The 16,597-nt window shown below is 43.8% G+C and overlaps 1 protein-coding gene and 1 non-coding gene across 2 annotated transcripts in view; one reads left to right on the top strand and one right to left on the bottom strand.

The window, feature by feature from the left end:
- Positions 1-16,597, top strand: part of TMTC2 (transmembrane O-mannosyltransferase targeting cadherins 2) — a 380,329-nt gene that overhangs the window by 18,351 nt on the left and 345,381 nt on the right. The gene's annotated exons all lie outside the window — the stretch shown is intronic.
- On the bottom strand, positions 2,649-2,756 carry LOC144259771 (U6 spliceosomal RNA). The gene has a single exon (XR_013344907.1). It is a non-coding gene; the product is annotated as a U6 spliceosomal RNA (small nuclear RNA).

The following is a 16,597-nucleotide window of genomic DNA, read 5'->3' as shown; positions in this document are numbered from 1 at the left end:
ACTAATGCCCCCCGTAATCCCAGGAGGTTTAGATAAACACAATTCCCCATGTTTTTAAGGAATCTTATTAAATGTAAATGAATACTGTGACCAAGCAGTTAGCACAGAGTCCTCCTGCAAGCTGACAATCCTTTGTGTGACTATGCAAACTGATACACAGTACTGCATGTGCAAACAATGGTATCAATTGACATTTATGACAAACTCAGTAAAAATGGTGGAATGTATAGGAGCTGCAGTTGTAGTCTGCTCTCTTGTAAGATGAACTTTCATAAAGAGGCAAACATTGAGGGCTCTTGGATATGGCTGCTGGAGTTTACTTTCAAACGACTTTACTTTGGGATACATTTTAAGGATCTATCTTGCTCTGTCCTGAGGAAAACCATTTTAAAGGCTGGTACGTCCCCTAGTTTGCCAGATTACATGGATAGTCTTTGCTGCATCCTGCCTCTCTCCTTAGAGGCTTCACAGTGCCAGTTAAGTTGTGTGAACTTGAAATCCCTGGTTTACGAGACCAGTTACTTCATGAGCTATGGAGCCAGGTCCCAGGTGCCCTCAGCAAGAGGTGGAGGTTGGCTCTGACGAATGAGCCATCGATGAATGCGTGACGAGACTACAGGCCCAACCAGAAATTGCTATCCAGGCCCCTGCGAGATTTTAAAACTGTCTCCTTCCCAAGGGTGGTGTCAGCCTCCGCCACATTTCTTGCAGGGATGGAGTGGGGAAGACGCATGATCTCCTTCAGACTGCATAACCACATTGGTGTGGGCATGGCGAATGGACAGGGATAAGCTAGAGTTGCAGAACCTGGGGAATTAATTGACAATATGAGCTCCATATTCCTGCGCAGCTCAGCTCAGCAAATCGTGTGTGCTCAGGTTTTCCTCCACTGGGATAGCATATCTCTTAACTTCTCATGCAACATTTGCAGCTGCTGCTGCAGTTTGTGCGTGTGGCACTTCATCCTATATAGAAGACTGGGGATAAATCCATCCCTGATAAAGTTCCATTGACTTCGGTTGATTTGCACCCACTATGCATTGTTACATGACCTCCGAGTCTCCTTTATTGGTGGGTTTGAACAGCCATGCGGAGTCCTTGGAATAATACTGGCATGAGTTCAGTTTGCCAACATAACATCTATTTATTACTGAAAGAGGGTGCGGGAGTAGTTTCTCCTGCTGCTGTTGGTTCCGATAGCTTACATATCCCCAAACTAGGAAGCCAACGCTCTTTTTCTTCGTCTCAGAGTTACTTCATGAGACAAGGATCTTTTGGGTTTGTCACACCCTCTAGGGCCTGTCTGTGGGTGTCACACTCACAGCCCCGTCAGCATAGTTACTCAGTTACAATATATGCATGCTTACCTGAAGCTGAAGAAGGAAATAATTTACAAATTCAATGAAACAATAACTGCAGAGGCAGTTACCTCAGGATTTGGGCTTTACTGTAGGTTGTTACAATGCAATGTTGCTAAACACAGCTGGAGGTCAAGGTAGCGCTCTGATGGAACAATTCAAGTTATGTTTTATATAACGGTAGAATATCTCAAGGACAATAATAATAAATTATTTGATGAAAGCATGTGCTTTGACCATGTAGAAAAAGCTAATGGCTTTTTTTAGTAGTATCTTTTCATAGCTCACTTCGGTGTCATAGTTGGAATGCTGTTGCCATACCAGCTAAGGTAGCTATTATCAAGAAGAGTCCAATCCAACTTTTAAGAAATTTGTCCTGGTGCTAGGCCTTGTCTCAAGTCAATAATTTAAAAAATAAGCTATTTTTGCATTGGCATTTTAAGCAAGGACTGTATTCCTTCAAATTTATTACCTTCTTGTATGGTGACAGTCAGAGCCCCATTTAGGAGCCAGGCCCAGGTGTCCTAGAGATTATACAAACACTTTATTAGTCCGCACCCAAAATTGCTTGTAAATGCAGAATCATGAACTTCAAATGCTTATGCACATATTTAACTTTACATTTGTAAATAGTTCTGTTGAAGTCAATGAGATTACTCACGTGTAAAGTTGGGCAAGTGTGCATTTGCGGAATCATGGCCTTTTTTGGGGTGGGGAGAAAAAGTATAAAAAGTTAGGGAAAGACTTCACTTGTTTTTCATTTTCAATGGCCTGGTGCTATGGATACTGACAGAGTAATAGAAATCTAGAACTGGGATGTTGGCTTGGGAAAAACATTATTTTGATGGAAAACATCACATGTACTAGAACTACTCATTAGAACTGCATGGTTAGGTGTCTTAACATTGGAAGAAGTTGGAATGTAAACCCTAATTAGGAGAGCAACAACTGAAATGTAATTAAAACATGCAACTCTGCCTAATTCAGAATAGTATCTAATTACAGTAATGTTTAAAAGAGCAGTAAGTAACAAAGTATTTAAAATGTATCTGAATCTCCACCTCTCAATTTCTCTCCATAATTCAGAAAGCCATGGAAAGAATCTATTTTATATCTCATCAAAGCCTTTAGTGATGCTGAGGAGTTGATATTTTCATTCTCAGGGCTGTGCCTTTTACTTTTCTAGGTATAAAGAAGACCTGAAATGTTCTGGTTAAAATTTCCTGTTGGTGGTCTTTACCTTTTGTGACAGGGTCAGGCCAGATGGCTTCAGGAGAGTAATTTTTTTTTTTAAATATGGAACGCTTCACGAATTTGTGTGTCATCCTTGCGCAGGGGCCATGCTAATCTTCTCTGTATCGTTCCAATTTTAGTATATGTGCTGCTACAGGAGAGTAATAGAAGGTAGATATATTAGCCCCAGGTTTAGTAGGTCCCTTTTCCCTGGATAAGGTACCAGGGAAGGTTCCAGAACAATCAGGAACCTTCTGGAGACAATTAAGACAGACTGGCTACAGATGTTCTAATCAGCCTATCAAAGAAGCTGCTAGAATCAATTAAGGCAGGCTAATCAGGGCACCTGGGTTTAAAAAAGGAGCTCAGTTCAGTTTGTGGTGCGTGTGTAAGGAGCTGGGAGCAAGAGGTGCTAGGAGCTGAGAGTGAGAACCCATACTGTTGGAGAACTGAGGAGTAGAAGCATTATCCGACACCGGGAGGAAGGTCCTATGGATAAAGGATAAAGAAGGTGTTGGGAGGAGGCCATGGGGAAGTAGCCCAGGAAGTTGTAGCTGTCGCACAGCTGTTCCAGGAAGCACTCCTGACAGCTGCATTCCACAGGGCCCTGGGCTGGAACCCAGAGTAGAGGGTGGGCCCGGCCTGGGTTCCCCCCAAACCTCCCAACTCCTGATCAGACACAGGAGGAGTTGACCTGGACTGTGGGTTCACGAAAACGGCCAAACTGAGGGCTACTGTGAAGCTCCAAGATGAGCAAATCTGCCAATGAGCGCAAGCCCCACCAAGGTAGAGGAGGAACTTTGTCACACTTTATAATGATCAGGAATGTCAAACTTTGGACTTATACACCCTCACATTTACTTCAGTATAACTTCAGGGGTGTGAAAAAGCAACCCCCCTGGGCAAAGTAAGTTACAGCGACCTACGTCCCGGTGTGGATAGCTCTGTGTCGGCAGGGGAAGCTCTCCCGCTGACATAACTACTGCCGCTTAGGGAGGTGGAGTAATTATGCCAACAGGAGAGCTCTCTCCCGTCGGCATAGGGCATCTGCGCTAGCAGCGCTGCAGCGATTCTAGTGTAAACTAAATTCCCTGGAATTGCTCGAGGAGTCTTTCAAAGTCTGAAGGGTGTATACTGTGAGTTCTGGCACCATAATAGAAGGGATGTGTTTGTACCTTTTATTAAAGACCTCACTTATCCATAGAAGGTAAGTAGGCTTCTCTTCTTTTAAAAGAGTTCTAAACAGTTTGACTAACAATTGCTTCCCCTTAGTCACTCAGCTTTGCCTATTGACTCTTCACTGTAGTCATTTCACTGTTTCTTTAGTCTGAATCTTCTAGTGCCAGCAATGCTGAATTTTTAATGTAAAAAAAGCAGAAAAGAACCCTAAAGCAGACAAAAACAAAAATTCATGTCATTGCTATGAATCCTAAAGAAGCACAAAAAAGGCACAAGCCTAACTTATTTTTTTGCTTTGTACGTCATCATTAAACTTTATTTCCATCTTATTTATTTATTTTTTAAAGTCCTCTTTTGAATCTGATCTTTCTTCCTGTAACAGCCTTTCCTGCTTTATGCCTGTAGTAGCTGGGTGATAACAAAGCTAATAAGCTGCTTTGGTGAATACAGGGACCAACAATTTCTGTTTCACATTACACAGACATTCTTACACACCCAAAATTAAAAAATGGGACAACCCATGGAAAGCAACAAGCTTGTCTAAAATGCATGTTATTAGTGGACTCAACAGATATACTATAATCCCCATAGTAAGCTGGAGGTGCAGAGGTAATATAACCTTACCCTGTCAGTAATAAGGTAAGGGCTATCTCTAGATTCCATGGCTGGGTATTTCCACAGAGACTGTTAGCTTTACCAAGAGCAGTTCCATGCTGAAGGGGTGAGGGTTCATGCCCCAACATGACCAATTAAATGTAAGGGCTGTAGCCTTGTTTCAAATAACTGCAGAGTATTGGCATTTGTGGCTAAGGGATAAAGTGGCATTCACCCATTGGCCCACTGGGAATGTGATATCATCAGTACCAACCCTGTATTTGGGGCTCCAGAAAGTATAGTATGGCTTAATGATACTGATTTGCACTTTACAGTTACATTTCATTCCCAGGCATGAGTGCTAGAAGGAGGAAAAAGTGCTTGTTTGTAGAGGGGCTTAGGCTTGGATTTGATTGTGACTCTAACTGTGCTTAGTGGTGAACTACAATGAGTATCTTCAGTGGGTGCCTGGGGGAGAATCAGACTATTTAACAGCAGAACTAATAATGTAGAACTGGCAGGCTGATCTTTCTGCATTGCAGGAATGGTGGGCAGGGTTTTATGGAACATTTTGTATTTTAAATGGTGCCTTGCTGTCCAGGAAACAAACATTTTGTTTAAAGGTTCTTATGATTTTTGGCTCTCTGTTGGATTTTTGAACCATCCTTTTTCTATAAATAAAAAGTTTCTTTTATGTAGTTCAGTATCTTCAGACAAACCAGTACTTACTTTTATAAAATGCATTTTCTACTTCAGCTGTGAATATTGATGACCTTAATTATGGATTTTAGACTGGGCATGTGACTATGAACTGATCCAGAATCAATTTATTACACAAAGTGCATTGTTGGAAGGGTGAAGAAGGCTGTATTTCTGATAATTAAAACAGCTGTCCTGCAGTATTTTCTAGATATTGATAGTCAACTTATTACCTGCCTTTCAAAAATTCCTCCCCTGGATTCATTACTTTCCAGATGCAGGTCCAGCTGAATATATGATGTAACTGTTTTACTTTAAAGATGTTCTCTGCCTCCACCTCTCTAAAATAAAACCTAAAATTGAAAATTCAAATGCTTGCTTGTAAATTCCTCTTAATATTTTTTACAAGTGTGTTGTTCCACCCTTCTTCATTTTGGTATAAGCAGCGTGGAGACTGTGCAGCTTTCCACCAGATTGAATAAAACCTGGAGATTTACCGGCCTGGTCTACAATGCGCGGTTATTTCAGAAAAATAAAAGGAGTACTTGTGGCACCTTAGAGACTAACCAATTTATTTGAGCATAAGCTTTGGTGAGCTACAGCTCACTTCATCAGATGCATACTGTGGAAAGTGTAGAAGATCTTATTATATACACACAAAGCATGAAAAAATACCTCCTCCCACCCCACTCTCCTGCTGGTAATAGCTTATCTAAAGTGATCACTCTCCTTACAATGTGTATGATAATCAAGGTGGGCCATTTCCAGCACAAATCCAGGGTTTAACAAGAACGTCTCTGATCCCACTGAGAGTTACCAAAAGCAACTACAGCATTTGCTCAAGAAACTCCCTGAAAAAGCACAAGATCAAATCCGCACAGACACACCCCTGGAACCCCGACCTGGGATATTCTATCTACTACCCAAGATCCATAAACCTGGAAATCCTGGGCACCCCATCATCTCAGGCATTGGCACCCTGACAGCAGGATTGTCTGGCTATGTAGACTCCCTCCTCAAGCCCTACACTACCAGCACTCCCAGCTACCTTCGAGACACCACTGACTTCCTGAGGAAACTACAGTCCATCGGTGATCTTCCTGATAACAGCATCCTGGCCACTATGGATGTAGAAGCCCTCTACACCAACATTCCACACAAAGATGGACTACAAGCCGTCAAGAACACTATCCCCGATAATGTCACGGCTAACCTGGTGGCTGAACTTTGTGACTTTGTCCTTACCCATAACTATTTTACATTTGGGGACAATGTATACCTTCAGATCAGCGGCACTGCTATGGGTACCCGAATGGCCCCACAGTATGCCAACATTTTTATGGCTGATTTAGAACAATGCTTCCTCAGCTCTCGTCCCCTAACGCCCCTACTTGCGCTATATTGATGACATCTTCATCATTTGGACCCATGGAAAAGAAGCCCTTGAGGAATTCCACGATGATTTCAACAATTTCCATCCCACCATCAACCTCAGCCTGGTCCAGTCCATACAAGAGATCCACTTCCTGGACACTACAGTGCTAATAAACAATGGTCACATAAACACCACCCTATACCGGAAACCTACTGACTGCTATTCCTACCTACATGCCTCCAGCTTTCACCCTGACCACACCACACGATCCATCGTCTACAGCCAAGCTCTGCAATACAACTGCATTTGCTCCAACCCCTCAGACAGAGACAGACACCTACAAGATCTCTATCAAGCATTCTTACAACTACAATACCCACCTGCGGAAGTGAAGAAACAGATTGATAGAGCCAGAAGAGTTCCCAGAAATCACCTACTACAGGACAGGCCTAACAAAGAAAATAACAGAACGCCACTAGCCGTCACCTTCAGCCCCCAACTAAAACCCCTTCAACGCATTATTAAGGATCTACAACCTATCCTGAAGGATGACCCAACACTCTCACAAATCTTGGGAGACAGGCCAGTCCTTGCCTACAGACAGCCCCCCAACCTGAAGCAAATACTCACCAGCAACCACACACCACACAACAAAACCACTAACCCAGGAACCTATCCTTGCAACAAAGCCCGTTGCCAACTGTGCCCACATATCTATTCAGGGGACACCATCACAGGGCCTAATAACATCAGCCACACTATCAGAGGCTCGTTCACCTGCACATCCACCAATGTGATATATGCCATCATGTACATGGCAGAGGGGCATTGCTGGCACATTGGTCAAACTGGACAGTCTCTACGTAAAAGAGTAAATGGACACAAATCAGATGTCAAGAATTATAACATTCATAAACCAGTCGGAGAACACTTCAATCTCTCTGGTCACGCGATTACAGACATGAAAGTCGCTATTTTACAACAAAAAAACTTCAAATCCAGACTCCAGCGAGAAACTGTTGAATTGGAATTCATTTGCAAATTGGATACAATTAACTTAGGCTTGAATAGAGACTGGGAGTGGCTTAGTCATTATGCAAGGTAGCCTATTTCCCCTTGTTTTTTGCTACCCCCCCCACCCCGCAGACGTTCTTGTTAAACCGTGGATTTGTGCTGGAAATGGCCCACCTTGATTATCATACACATTGTAAGGAGAGTGGTTACTTTAGATAAGCTATTACCAGCAGGAGAGTAGGGTGGGAGGAGGTATTTTTTCATGCTTTGTGTGTATATAATAAGATCTTCTAAACTTTCCACAGTGTGCATCTGATGAAGTGAGCGGTAGCTCACGAAAGCTTATGCTCAAATAAATTGGTTAGTCTCTAAGGTGCCACAAGTACTCCTTTTTGCGAATACAGACTAACACGGCTGTTACTCTGAAACCGGTTATTTCAGAATTAGCCAAGTTACCTCGAAATAAAACTGGTTCCGTCCACACAACCAAACCAGTTTTTTTGATTTAAAGGGCTCTTTACTCCGATTTCTGTACTCCACCTCGGCAATGGAGTAGCGCTAAAATCGAGATCGCAGTTCCGAGTTACAGGTACTGTGGATGCAATTCGACATTATTGGCCTCCGCGAGTTATCCCAGAATGCTCCCTTGTGACCGCTCTGGACAATACTCTCAACTCCGATGCACTAGCCAAGTAGGCAGTAAAAGCTCTGGGAGCTTTTGAATTTCCTGTTTGGTCACCATCAGCACAGGCGACCAGCAGCACAGTCCACCATCACAGGCAACTATGCAGAGTCCACCATCTCAAGAGACCATGCAGTCCCGGATTTGCAGACGAACTCCAGCATGGTCCGAACGGAGGTGCTGGATTTCATTGCATATTGGGGAGACGAATCTGTTATGGCAGACCTATGTTCTAAAAAAAGAAACGCAAACGCGTATGTTAAAGTCTCCAGGGCCATGACGGAAAGAGGCTAGTCCAGGGACACAGAGCAGTGTCGTACAAAAATGAAGAAGCTCAGGCAAGGGTACCAAAAAGCCAGGTAGGCAAACGAGTGCTCTGGGTCCCAGCCCCATACATGCCGCTTCTACCGTGAGCTGCGTGCAATTATGGGGAGTGACGACACCACTACCCCACCACTGTCTGTGGACACCTGCAAGGGGGGAGTAGCATGGAGCGAGGAGGATGAGTTTTTGGAGGACGAAGAGGAGGAGGAGGACAGTGCACATGCGGCAAGTGTGGAATCTGTTTCCCGCACCTAGCCAGGAACTGTTCTTAACGCTGGAGCCAATAGCCTCCCCCAACTCCCAAGGCATGCTCCCGGACCATGACCCTGAAGAAGGCACTTCTGGTGAGGTGAGAGCTTGATCGGAGCCACGCAATGGGGGTGGGGGGAACCCAGCTATGCTGGGCTGTTTGCGTTTAGTTTAAAGGGCTCATCCCTGCTCAGAGCCTCATTGGAGCCCTGCAGGGTGTGTGGGTGTGGGGGAGGGTGTTGTGTGAAGCTATCATCCCAGAGAGCCCGCAGGCTGCCTGCAAGCTGAATTCTGTTGCCTGGCCGCATGTGATGGCTTACTCACACCAAAGTGGCAGGCACTTCAGTATAAGAGGCAAAAAGAGACCTTGTACAGAAAGAACATGTGCTGTGTACTATGAATTGCCTGTTTCACTGAGAGGGAGTGTCCCCTTTGTTCTCTAAAATGTATCTTTTAAAATACTACCCTCCCTTTTTGTCCTCCTGCAGCAGGTGCAAATGTTTCAATGCGGCCCCTATCTACTCCGTCCCAGAGGCTGGTCCAGATTAGAAGGCAGAAAAAACAAACTCGGGACGACATGTTTGCTGAGCTCAGGTAGTCCTTTCACCCTGATAGGGTCCAGTTGAATGTGTGGAGGCAAACAATTGCGGAGTTGCGTAAAGCGTTACATGAATACGAAGAGAGGAGGGACGTGCGCGATGAGAGCAGGCAGGATTCTATGGTCAAGCTCATGGAGGAGCAAACTGACATGCTCCCCTGTATGGTGGATCAAATGTAGGAAAGGCAGCAAGACCACAGACTGCTGCTGCAGCCCCTGAATAACCACCCTCCCTCTTCCCCAAGTTCCGTAGCCTCCTCACCCAGATGCCCAAGAACATGACAGGGGCGGGGGGAGGTGAGGAGGCTACGGGGACCCACACAGTCAACCCCAGAGGATTGCACAAGCAGCAGAAAGCTGGCATATCCTAAATTTTGACTTGTTTTCTGGACTTGTCCTTCTTTCCTCCTCCACTCCCCCAACCCAATTACCCCCCCCCGTCTAGTTTCTGATTTCTCTCAATGTTTTGTGCAACAAATAATAAAGAACGTTTTTTAAACAATTGTGACTCTTTCACACAGCCAGACAACAGGTTGATTAGAACTGGCCACCAGGCGAGTTGCCTCAACCTCCCACCCCGCCATAAATGTCTCCCCCTTACTCTCACAGATATTGTGGAGCACACAACAAGCAGCAGTTACAATTGGAGTATTGGTTGTGCTGAGATCTAACGGAGTCAGTAAACTGCGCCCGCGCGCTTCCAAACACACATTCTACCACCATTCTGCACTTGCTCAGCCGAAAGTTGAACTGTTCCTTACTACTATGCAGGGTGCCTGTGTACGGCTTCATGAGCCATGGCATTTAGGGGGTAGGCTCGGTCCCCGAGGATAGCTATAGGCATTATCCCAACAGTTATTTTCTGGTCTGGGAAGTAAGTTTCTTCCTGCAGCTGTTCAAGCAGGCCAGAATTCCTGAAGATGCGAGCGTCATGCACCTTTCCTGGCCATCCCACATTGATGTCGGTGAAACGTCCCTTGTGATCCACCAGTGCGTGCAGCACCATGGAAAAGTACCCCCGCGGTTTATTTACTGGCCGCCCCCGTGTTCCGGGGCCAAGATAGGGATATGCGTTCCGTCTATCGCCCCGCGGCAGTTAGGGAACCCCAGCGCATTCAAGTCATTCACAATGGTCTGCACATTTCCCAAAGTCACTACCCTTGATAGCAGCTGGTCAATGATTGCACTGGCTACTTGCAGCACAGCAGCCCCCACAGTAAGTCACTCCAAACTGATTCCTGACTGACTGGTAGCTGTCTGGCATTGCAAGCTTCCACAGGGCTATAGCCACTCGCTTCTGAACTGTGAGGACTGCTCTCATTTTGGTGTTTTTGCGCTTCAGGGCAGGGGACAGCAAGTCACAAAGTTCCATGAAAGCGGCCTATGCATACGAAAGTTTCTCAGCCACTGGGAATCATCCCATACCCACAACACTATATGGTCCCACCAGTCTGTGCTTGTTTGCTGGGCCCAGAATCAGCATTCCACAGCATGAACCTGGCCCAACAGCACCATGATCTCCCAATCGCCACATGCTGTGGCGTCTGTGTCCATGTCCTCATCAGTATAGTAATCGCGCTGTCGTCGCTTCCTCGCCCAGTTTTTGCATGTACTGCATGTACTGCTGGATAATACGTGAGGTATTTACAGTGGTCAAAACTGCAGCGGAGATCTGATCGGGCTCCATGGCTATGGCGCCTGCATGGGTAATCCTGGGAAAAGAGTGCGAAAAGTAGGAGAGCAGAGTGGTAGGGGAAGCTGTGCTGTTTGGTTCACGGTAGCCGAACGACGGCAGAAAATGGTGGTCTTCTGTGGCTTTCACAAAGGTGGGAGTCCAGGACAGACAGCATGGAGAAGCTCTGAAGCGCGGCAATAGCGGGAGAGCAGAATTGGCGACAGAAGCTGTGCTGCTCAGTTCACGATGGCTGAGCAGAGTTGGCAGCAGAAGCGTTCGATGAGGAAGAGAGAGAGTAGATAGTAGAGATTACATAGGAAGATGAGAGGAAATGAGAGGTGGATTCATAGTAGCAGGAGAGCAGCAGTGCACTGTCTGCTGAAAGCAGCATGGCGTCTGAACGCCAAAAAGGTGTGAAACGATTGTCTCCCGTGGCTTTCTGACGACACACAGCCAGAAACACCCACGAGAATGTTTTTGCCCCATCATGCACTGGGAGCTTAACCCAGAATTCCAATGGGCGGCAGGGACTGTGGGAACTGTGGGATAGCTACCCACAGTGCACCTGTTATAAATATAAAGGGAAGGGTAACCACCTTTCTGTATACAGAACTATAAAATCCCTCCTGGCCAGAGGCAAAATCCTTTCACCTGTAAAGGGTTAAGAAGCTAGGATAACCTCGCTGGCACCTGACCAAAATGACCAATGAGGAGACAAGTTACTTTTAAAGCTGGGGGGGGGGGAGGGGACAAAGGATCTGTCTGTCTGTGTGATGCTTTTGCTGGGAACAGATCAGGAATGCTCTTCAGAACTCCTGTAAAAAGTTAGTAAGCAATCTAGCTAGAAATGTGTTAGATTTCCTTTTGTTAAATGGCTGGTAAAATAGCTGTGCTGAATGGAATGTTTATATTCCTGTTTTTATGTCTTTTTGTAACTTAAGGTTTTGCCTAGGGGGATTCTCTGTGTTTTGAATCTGATTACCCTGTAAGGTATTTACCATCCTGATTTTACAGAGGTGATTCTTTTACTTTTTCTTTAATTAAAATTCTTCTTTTAAGAACCTGATTGTTTTTTCCTTGTTCTTAAGATCCAAGGGTTTGGGTCTGTGTTCACCTATGCAAATTGGTGAGGATTTTTATCAAGCCTTCCCCAGGAAAGGGGGTGTAGGGCTTGGGGGGATATTTTGGGGGAAGATATCTCCAAGTGGTCTCTTTCCCTGTTCTTTGTTTAACACACTTGGTGGTGGCAGCATAGGGTTCAAGGACAAGGCAAAGTTTTGTACCTTGAGGAAGTTCTTAACCTAAGCTGGTAAGAAAAAGCGTAGGGGGTCTTTCATGCAGGTCCCCACATTTGTACCCTAGAGTTCAGAGTGGGGAAGGAACCTTGACAGCACCGCTCCGACATTCGATGCAGGCCTTGGTACTGTGGACGCAAGCCGCTGAATTCCCGCACTTTAGTGGGGACACAGAAGACCGAACGTATAAAATAGCTTCCAAAAATTTGAATAGAATAATTTCGTACTCTTCAGTATGTTGAGATTTGTTGGGACATACTGGCCGCTGCTTCCCGCAGCCCCCATTGGCCTGGCACAGCGAACCTCGGCCAGTGGGAGCCGTGATCGGCCGAACCTGCGGACGCGGCAGGTAAACAAACCGTCCAGGCCCGCCAGGGCTTTCCCTGAACAAGCGGCGTCCCACGTTTGGGAAACACTGCTGTAATGTGTTGAGCACCTTAAACGACTGAGTTCAGTGGGTATTAAGGGCTTACAGGACTCGCCCCATTGATAATGGCATTGGATAAAACTTTTCTGTAAGTGTTTAACAATTGTGATGTCCATGTGTCTTTTAGGCAGAGTGGGAGAATTATTTGCATACCAAAAACAAACAAAAAAAAAGGTGGCTATGGAAGCTCACTTTCAGTTGTCTGAATTGATCATATGTGGTGTAAGAGTTAGTACATACAAGAGTTAGTTTATGGGTAGCCCTCGTATTGCAGCATTGAAAAAGCAAAATGAAAAGTCTTCAGCTTTACAAAGGCTTTCACAGTTACTCTTACTCCTTTGTATCTCCTGCTTTCCTTGCACAAACTTGACTTCTTAAGTCCTTTCTCTTTTTTTATAAGATGTCTGAAATGTCTTTATTTGGTAAGGAAAATAAACTTCACGATCAGTTAGGTATTTAAAGGTTAAAAGTAAAATGAGGGACCTTGTAAGAACGGATAAGTACTGCAGATGTCACTCTGAGGGGTAGGGAGTCTCACTTGCTGCAGGTTTCAGAGTAGCAGCCATGTTAGTCTGTATCTACAAAAAGAACAGGAGGACTTGTGGCACCTTAGAGACTAACAAATATATTAGAGCACAAGCTTTCGTGGGCTACAGCCCACTTCATTGGATGCATAGAATAGAACATACAGTAAGAAGATATATATACACACACATACAGAGAAGGTGGAAGTTGCCATACAATCTGTAAGAGGCTAATTAATTAAGATGAGCTATTATCAGCAGGAGAAAAAAAACTTTTGTAATTACTTGAAAGTCAGTTTTTTTTCAAGCCTTGATTAAGCAAATCAACAACAATACTATAATGAAATTCTTGCAAACTTTTGTCCCATGTTTGGATGGGGCCTTATCCAAAGCCGATTGAATCCAGTGGAAGGACAGTGTGGGCTTTGTGTCTAGACTTTATGCATAAGGCAATGTGTAACCTTCAAGTCTTACCATGCTGTAATTGAACATTATAGTAAAATAATTTCTTCCAGTTCTTACTGCCCTTAGCAAATATCTTTTTACTTGTTTAAGCATTTTTATTGTCAGAGCAGTTTAGGGTGTAATCCAGACTGGTGAGGAGTTGTCACCTTTTCTGCTGTAATCCTGGGTGCCGCTCAGTGATTTGCTGCTGTAGCTCCCAACCTGGGCCGCGCTCAGTCAGCCTGCTAGCATGCAGGTCACATCCTGAGTGTGTGTGTGTGCTAGACAGCCCTGGTTCGGTAGCTGTAATCCTAGCAGCCTATCGAAAGCTCCACTGTGCCTTCTACCAGCCTTAGTTACGACTTGCATGGTGACTCTAATACACTCTAAGTCCCAGATCTTCCCAAAATGGTCTGTTCTGTCATGTCCAACCCTCTCTTGGACAGTTTAGAGGAACAAAGAAACCTTATTCTTTCTCTGAAGACCCAAACGCACATCACAGTAAACACACCCTTCCATTTAAACACAGGAATGAGTTGGTTTATGTTAATAGTAAAACAAATTTATTAACACAATATACATAGGATTAAGTGATGCCATGTAAAAGGAATAAAGTTAGAAAGGGTTACAGGTAAACGAAAGTGAAAACACATCTAAAAGTCTAAAATTTTATTTAGCAAGATACAGGTTTTGTTCCAAGATGGTTTCTCACCAGTCATTCTTCTTCCCAGCCATGTCTAACTTTCTTTCAGTCAAAAATTTCCACAAAAGCACAAGGGGCAGGTTTCCCTTACTTCTAGGTGAAAGATGTTTGCCTTGACAGGTTTCTCACCTATATTCAGTTCCAGAGACTTCAGCCCTTGGGTTGAAGGACCCATCTTGCAAGAGTTCCATTCCCAGCTTTCAAGAGTTCTGTTCTCTTGTGTCTTTCGAGTGATGGATGCCTAAGATGGCTTCTCTCCTTTCTTATATCTTCCAAAATTCAAGAAGCAGGACCTCATGCTGTTCTTCCCTTCCTGTGGGCTTCCCATTCCCCTGTATAATTCCTGTGTAAATAGGGCTTCCATTGTTTGATTCCACCGTGGTTAATTTACATAGGAGACCATAGATAGATGTAACATTGCCTCCTATCTGGAGGACTGTACAGCCTAATATTGTGTCCATAATTCCTTATATAGTGTTAATACATACAGTTCACACTGATATTTAATCACCAGCCTGTCATTGCCTTTCAGAAAAGACATCACTTGATACACATTTATAATACAGTAATATTGTATACAATCAGCTGATTCAATTGCTTATCACTTGAGGTTCAGGCCTCTGTCTTTATAGACCAGTAAACCTTTGCAATGTATTCTTTGAAAGTAAAACTTGGCCCAAGCTTCTCTCTCCTGCTGGGTGTAGACACCGTGCTGTCGTCTTCCCCCCATGTTAGTGTGATGTTTACTGCACACCTTAGCTCTATGGGTCTATTCATGCAATATGTAGATACATTCTGATTGTCTTTCATATCACTTTTCCCAGGCTGGAACACATTTGTTTGTCTAGTTCAGACCAGTTTACCAACTCATCCTGACATTCTGGTTTACACACACTTTAGTTATAATTTCAGCATATAGTTATAATTCTTACTCTCCACCAAGTACATACATCATGCAAGAATATTAATGATCAATGAGTTACTAGTTTTCAAATGACTCCTTACAAGGCATATTTTGTATAATGATTATTAAAATAGTGTGTAGTATGTGAATGTAGGCATGCTTAGTGTCACACATGTGGTGAAGAAGTTTCCAGGGTAAACTATCTCTGAGTATTGTTGTAAAAAGTTGCACAAAAGGCTTTGCAAATAGAGAAAGTATAAGATAGCTACCAGTAAAGCACTATGGTGGTGAATTTTGAACACTTGTACACCTTCGTGAACAGTACCTTATTTGTAAAGTGCCTTGTATGTTCAGATTGGTTATTCAACCTTTTTCTAATGTTGCTTATAGATTCATACTAGTCACTTGCACTGTGAATTTCTCTCCTCAGTCCTCCAGTTTCTCTCCAGCAGCAGGTTTAAAGGTCACTGCATGGTCAGCAAACATGCAGCATGGGCCCAAAGATCACGTCACCTGATCCTTTTTTAAGGATGAAAATTTAAATAAATAAATAATCACAAGCCTAACCAAAAGTGGAATCTCCCCCAACTGGCATTGGCTTGCATGTTTCCAATTATTGCAACATGGCAGCGCAGTGACGTTTTCCTTTTCAAATTGTTCTGTGATGCTGTCCAGCTTCAATCTTGCTGTTTTGTTTTTCTCAATTGCAAGGAGAGCAAGGCCACTCAGTGGTAACTGTGATAGTGTTGAATGCATGTAGTTTTTGACATGCCTTAAAAAGTCAACACAATACTTCAATTTCTGGTAAAACATCAAGAGAACTTGACACTGAAAATAGCTCTGGATTTCAAGTGATGCAATAAACGCTTCTGTGTCCTTTGTAATAATACATCTTGAAATACATAATTTTGTGAACAAAGTCTAAAAAAAAAAAAGAGTATTTACCCATGAGTTTAACAAGCTCTTCCTTTAGAAGAGTCAAAGTTAGATTTTGAAGTTGCATGGGATGGAGGAAACCAAATAGAGTAGATACCTCTTGAAATTCCTCACACTGAATTTTAGTTTTGGTAGTCATATTGTTTAAGACCTTGAAATGTTTCCTTTGATGGTTATCCTTTGCTTTTAACACAGAATCGTGTGCAAATTCATCATTCATGCATCATACCTGTCTCTTCTTGTGGCTTGGATAGTTTGCATTTTCAAAACCCATTGCTTCCCACCTGCTCTGAAATGGTTTTGCAATTTCCTCATACTTTTCTTCAGATCTGAGTTCACTGAGTTCATTCACTGTGCACTCAAATATCCAGAGGACTTGGAACA

The sequence above is a fragment of the Eretmochelys imbricata genome, chromosome 1 (genome assembly GCF_965152235.1).
Source record: "Eretmochelys imbricata isolate rEreImb1 chromosome 1, rEreImb1.hap1, whole genome shotgun sequence".
NCBI lineage: Eukaryota > Metazoa > Chordata > Testudines > Cheloniidae > Eretmochelys > Eretmochelys imbricata.
This window is presented reverse-complemented; position numbering and strand designations above follow the sequence as displayed.